The sequence below is a fragment of the Mus pahari genome, chromosome 2, assembly GCF_900095145.1.
Source record: "Mus pahari chromosome 2, PAHARI_EIJ_v1.1, whole genome shotgun sequence".
Lineage (NCBI taxonomy): Eukaryota > Metazoa > Chordata > Mammalia > Rodentia > Muridae > Mus > Mus pahari.
In genome coordinates, this window is record NC_034591.1 from 69,029,096 (window position 1) to 69,036,069 (window position 6,974).

Here is a 6,974-nt window from a genome sequence, read left to right on the forward strand (position 1 = left end):
TTATCTTCATTCAGATGGCAACAAACACTGGCCCTGGACAGCCAAGAGTCTGCACAACAGAGAGAAAGAAAGGCCAGGAGCCTGCCAAGAACCCCCAGGCACGTCCTGGAGTCCTGGACATTCATAAAGCTGCCCAACAGGCATCATCATTCCATGCAGCAAACACGTGAGAAATTCACCAAGAAAACAGCCCGTTTCCCAACATTCAGATTTATCCCTAATTGATGGCTAATTTACAATTCAATTTTAGACACTGCTCCATCCATATTCCACTAGCTCAGTCGGTAAAGGGCTTAGCTCCTGTGAACAATGTCCTGGGTTCGGTCTACCCACCACATACATATTCTAGTCTATACCTGACATGATGATGCATGTCTGCAACCCTAACACTCTGCAGGAAGTGAAAACACTAGGATCAGAGGTTCAAAGTCACTCTTGGCTACTAAGACAGATCAAAACCAACCTAGAATACATGAGATGCAATCTTTAAAAAAAAAATCTCCATTTAAAACCATTTATAACCCTATAATTAACAGTATAAATTGTCTTTAGAAGGCAATTTGATAGTAGAAAGTTGTCTTTCAAACTACAGACAACAGGAGGCAGAAGAGATGGCTCAGTGATTAAGAGCATTGACTGTTTTTCCAGAGGTCCCTGAGTTCAACTCCCAGCAACCACATGATGGCTCACAACCATCTGTAACAGGATCTGATGCCCTCTTCTGGTGTGTCTGAAAATACGGGAGTACTTGACCAGCAAGCAGCCTGTGGGTTCCACCCTCTACACTAAACACACAAACATGAGAAACAATCCTGAAAAGGGAAAAATTCACAAACTCAGGGAGTAACACACCCAAACATCGTTTCAAAAAATTAAATCCACCAAACATCAAATTATTAAAATAATAAGCCATGGTTTAAAAGGCCAATGGTTGTCAGCACACTGATTAGAGCCACAGACATCAGAAAGACATTAAACTCTAACAGCGTTAATTTAAAAATAAATAAATAAATAAAAGCAAGCAAAAAAGCAGGAGAAAACACGGTGGGTGGGGACACCATCCCGTGGTACTGGGCCATCCTGCCTCCCACCAGCTAGGTGGCTTCCATCCTTTCTGAACCCAGGAGAAGGCAGTCCAATAATAAAATATGACTTCACAGAATATCAGCCATTCTTTCCCCCCTTTGTTAAGTAAAAACTGTTTCACTTTAGAATACAGACTTTCCCAGCCTTACAGGATTATTTCTCTGTTCATCTCTCCAAACTATAGAGAAAATAAAAATATATACATATATATATTCACCATGAGGATTTTCTGGCTTAGATTTGGGGTGATAGTTTACTTTCTCCTTTAAACTTTTTCTTCTGATTGATCTTCCCAACTTAAGGACAGAAGTAAAACTAAAACGGAAATCATTTTCTGGAGCTGTGTGCCCTCGCCTCTGAAAACCCTCTACCCTCTCTCTCCCTCTTGCTCTACTTACCAGCCTCGGGTTCCCAGCCGCACGGACTGTCTCTGCACTTGCTCACCCTCTGACTGTGTCTCAGTTCTTAGAGAAGCCTTACAGGCCACGTGACAAGAGGAGAGGGGCTGCCTAGTGTCACTTCTGTGGCCTGCCATCAAATGCAGCGATGCAGAAGCCTCAGGTAAGTGTTGAGAAGAAGCAGAGTGGGGGCTGACTCTTCTAACTGAAAGTGTGAACCCCATCTGCCTGTCCCAACCAGAAAGCTGTCACATCACAGTGGTGACACACATCCCACGGGCTAGTAGACTTACTGGAAGTGAGACAGCCAGACCACTAAGATGCCTGGTTGGTGTCATTCCATTTCCTCCCCTCCCTTCTCCCTTCCTACCTCCTTCCTCCTCTTAACTTTTTTCCTATTGTATTAGTCAGGGCTCTCAAAAGTCACAGAACTCCGTTTCAGGTGACAGCTCAGCGATTAAGAGCACTAGCTACTCTTCCAGAGGACCTGGGTTCGATTCCCTGAATCCATATGGTGCTTTAATTCCAGTGCCGGGGTATACAATGCCCTCTTCTGGTGTCTAGAGACACATGGCACAGGCATACTAGCTGGTAAAACATCCATAAACATAAAAAATAAAATAACAAGCAAAAAATTGAAAAATTATAGGCAGAGGCAAGTTCGAGGACAGCCTCGTCTACAGAGTGAGTTCCAGGACAGCCAGGGCTATACAGATAAACCCTGTCTCGAAAAACCGAAAGGAAAAAAAAAAGTCACAGAACTCATGGAATGTGTGTGTATAATTTACATATACACAGAAGCTAGAGCCTAGATTAAAGGTGTCTTCCTAACTCAAGGTTCAGACTACAAGTGTGTCTCCCAGCCTTCAGAACTGGATCAAGGGCATGCCTCAAGGTCTGGATCCCACATATGCCCTCCATTTCTGGATTGTAGTCCATTTCACATATAATCAAGTTGACAACCAAGATTAGCCATCGTATGTCTTCATTAGGGTTGTGACCACATTAACTCTTATAAAGGAAAACATTTAATTGAGGCTTACAGTTTCAGAGGTTCAGTCCATTATCATCGTGGCAGGAAGCATGGCAACATGCAGACAGACATGGTGCTGGAGATGAAGCTGAGAGTTCTTGAAGTCTGAACATATGGGACCTCAAAGCCTGCCTCCACAGTGACACACTTCATCCAACAAGGCCATACCTACTCCAGCAAGGCCACACCTAATAGTGCCATTTCCTATGGGCCAAGCAGTCGCACACATGAATCTATAGGGGCCATTCCTATTGAAGTCACCACATCTAGTTAAGCAAATAACTTCTATTAGAAGTCAGAAGTGTGTGGGTGTGGGTAAAGTGGGGGAAGGAAGAGGAGTTCTCAAGTTTACAGAGTAGTATGTGTGTCCCTACACTTGACTAGACATGGTTTTCTCTTTGGTAGGACTCCAGGATGCAACCAGTCATACCAAGTTTTTCTGCTGCCCACACCATCACTGGTGGCCCATGTTATTCTGTTCCACAGAAGAAGGCATCAGTTTGCTTTTCATGTGTCCAATTATACCCCTGGTTATTTTTGTCCCCTGTAGTTGTCAAGAGTATCGGGACAAATGCTGCAGAAATCCAACTTTCAAATGCATCACACTAACGGTTGTCAGACACCAAACAGAACATGCACCCCAAGTAACATCCCAAAACTGACAGCACACCTGGGTGTCATGGCATGTGTCCATAATCCCAGCACTCAGGAGGAGGAAGCAGGAGGATTGCTGGGAGTGCATGGCCATGTGTAGGCAGTATAGGGGACACCCGACTCTGGGCTGCAGAGTGATGCCATGTCTCAAAACAAAACAAAAATAAAATAAAATAAAGTATTTATAGCCCGGAAATTAAAGTATTTTACAAGTGTTATGTACCTATGCATAGAGTTAGATCAGTTTGGTTGCAAATCCCAATTTAAGTTCTTAGTGAAACAGTAGACACAGCTTCAATACAACGTACTATCACAAATGACCCAGTCTAAAAACAAGAGCCGAGAAATCAAGAACCTTGACTCCTTACTCAAAAGCAAAGTTCTTACTCTGCATCGTGATTCTTTAAACTGCTGACTCCCAGGACTGATGGGTTTGGGCAAGGGGAATACCCTGCTAATTGCCAGTACTGAAGGGCTTTGGGTTGAGTCAGTAAACAAGACCCCAGTGGCGCCCTTTGGGGCTGCTGCTTCTACCTACTGTCTTGGAAAAACTGTGTAAGCCATCTTAGCACACGAAAGGCTCTCAGAAACCTACAGGAGAAACTGCAATTACAACAACAATCACGAAACCCAAACTGCTACCCAGGATGAACTCATTCCTGAGCTATTTGATAACACAATCCACTCTTTGAGGTAGCACCCATTTCTCAACATGCCTTCAGCCTGACAGCTCTGTCTAGCTCTTGAATGCAATTATCCTGAGTCCAAAAAACAACTCGGTCTCTTTAGGTAGGTGGTTTGCCCGTGATGGCTGTAATGGCTCAGCGAGCACAGGCACCATTCTTTGGTCATGAGTCAGGCTCACCTCAGCCAGTAACAACTCTGGGGTGACCTTTGTTCATTGTTTCATGTCTAGACTTTGGAGGTATGGAGAATGAAGGAAAACCATGACTGTTGCATAAAGTTTATCAGCCATACTTGAAGACGGAGAGATGCTTCCCTGTGGCCCCATACTGCTTGAGCGTCCTCTCTCACATCATTGTCCCTATTCACTTCCCCTTGGCCCTTGTATTTTAGAGTTTATTACTGAGAACCAATCATTTCTAGTTGTCTCAAATTGGCTTAAAAAGGAAGCATCTGGATGTCTTAAATATATCATTTGCAGAAATTTATGCCACTTAAGAAAGCTAAGCATGTTAAGTCATATGGAAAATTATCCTACCAAATCTTGTGTAAAAGATCCTTGTACTTAAATATTCATACAAATGATAGAGGTGTTAGTTAGAACATGTACAAGCATGAAGCATTATATTTCTGCAAGCAGATAAGATAGTATGATCAACACTTGGGATTCCCTTAACAAACATTCACTGAATGAGCACTTGCTATAGGTCAAGCTTGATGTGATAATTCATCAATCCTAAGTGTCAGCTTAGCAGGATTTAAAGCCACTTTCAGAGACAAACCACTGGACATGCCAACCTGGGTGTTTCCAGAGAGATTTAGCTGAGTTGGGAAGACCTGCCCTCATGGGTAGCGCCATTCCTTATCCCAGACTAAATAAAAGGGAAAGGGAAGTGGAGTGCTATCACGTATCTCTCTCTGCTTCCTGACTGAAGATGTGATGACTGCCATGAGCTGCCTCATGCTCCTGCCATCATTCCTCCTCTGCCACGATGGACTGCTCCCTCAAACCATGAGCCAAAATAAAACCACCTTTTTAAAAGTGACATTTGTCAGGCATTTCATGACAGGAATGAGAGAAGTAACTTATATACTCAGTTCTAGACACTACATCACAGGACATGTTCAAGATTCCCCATGACAGAGACATACAATGACCTTGGAGAAATCAGCTTCTCCATGAAAAAAGATTGACCCTTAAGCAAGCATTCAGAGCCACTTGACAAGGTACAAGAAAGGCTGACCTAGGAGAAGGGGAGGGAAGAGGCACCCGACAAATGTTCTGTGCCTGGCATGTCTGGGCACCATGCTAGGTGCTCTTCAGTTGCCAGGATTATCCTTTGATTTTCACTTTCACTTTAAGGTTAAGGGCTCAATGGTCAAACTTTTATAAATATACCCAACTCCATCCAAATCCATACCATTTACAGAATGAGATCTGATCTAAAAGTGAATGCATGATCACTTCAAAGTAGCATTTCCAATCTGACTCAGAGACAGAAGAAAGCCTCAAAGCGTGTGGTGTGGAAGAGCAGGCATCAATATCACATCAAAAAGTAGTCCTTCCCAAATGGAAAGGACTCACAATGCTGATTCTGAAGTCACTACAAAGCTGCAGGAAGCAGCACCGTGTGCTGACGTAAGACTGCATAGATAGATTAGCAAGACTGACAAGCCATCATGTTTATGGTCCAGTTACTTCTTTATTGCGATGAACAGAGGTGTGTTACTATGCATAGCTGTGGAAGTACAAGGCAGAGGCTCACATCTGCCGGTGGCTTTTTGATGGCCTAGAGGAACACTCGGCAAGAGACGAGAGAGTACATGTGCATATTCAGCGATAATTCATTTTTTGTCAAAAAAAATACCAAGACAATTCAACAAATGATAGCTGGATGACATTAAATCTACAGGCATAAAGATGAAGCCAAATTAAATTAAATTATTTAATTAATTTAAATAAATTAAAATTTTATATAATGTCGTATGAAAAATTAACTCAAAATGGACCAGAGACTTAAAAACCAAGAGCTGGAAGTGTAAAGCAGGTTAGTTCCTGACCTGAATGATGTCCTTGTCCCTATTGCCAGGAAAACACTGTGGCCATAGCAACCCCTATGAAAGACAGTGCCTAACTGGGAGCTTCATCATCATCATCATCGTCATCGTCATCGTCATCGTCATCGTCATCGTCATCATCGTCATCATCATCATCATCATCATCATCATCATCATCATCGTCATCATGGTGGGGAGCACGGTGGTGTGCAGGCAGTGCTGACAGCTACATTCTGAATGATCGATCGATAAACGGAGACTCTAAGCTTGGCAGGGGCTTCTGGGACCTCAAAGCCCATCTGCAATGACGCTCTTTCTCTAACAAGGCCACACCTAATTCTTTTTAATATTTTCAGTAGTGCCACTCCCTGGTGGCTAAGCATCTAAATGCTTATTCAAACTCCCTCAGGTGAGGTGATGCTTTCTACTGTAGGACACCTAAGTACTAGCAACAAATAGGGAGGTAATAAATTAGATTTCATCAAAATTAAAGATACCAATTTTTTTCAAAGAATAACATCAGAAGATGAATCTAAACCCAAGAATGGGGAAACTGTAGCTCATGTACTTGATAAGGTCCTGGTTTCCAGAATATATTAATATAAACTCAGCAGTATTAGGGTAACTTTCAAAAACTGAGATAACTACAGAAGATACAAAAATGGCTGCAAGACACCTAAAGTAATGTTCAGTATTACTGCCATAAGGACTATAACTCAAACCCACCAAGAAATAGTGTCTTACGTCTTAATACATAACCGCCCTATAAAGGGGCTATAACTTATATTTTAGAATTGAACAGAAACAAGTATTGTAGAGGATATGGAAAAACGAGAACCTTTCTGACATTCTCGTGGAAGTGTATTTCTTAGCAGTCCGACAGTCCATCAAACTATTGAAAATGGAGTGACCAATGATCCTGCGGTGCTGCTCCCAGACCCACGCTCAGTCACACGGAAGCATGGCCACTTATTCAAGAGCATTCAAGGCAACATAACTCACAGTACCCCCAAAGTAGAAAGTATATCACAGTACCCCCAAAGTAGAAAGTATATCACAGT

The 6,974-nt window shown here is 42.6% G+C and overlaps 1 protein-coding gene across 9 annotated transcripts in view; it reads right to left on the reverse strand.

Moving 5' to 3' along the window:
• Positions 1–6,974, reverse strand: part of Osbpl3 (oxysterol binding protein like 3) — a 168,933-nt gene that overhangs the window by 95,465 nt on the left and 66,494 nt on the right. The window lies entirely within an intron of this gene.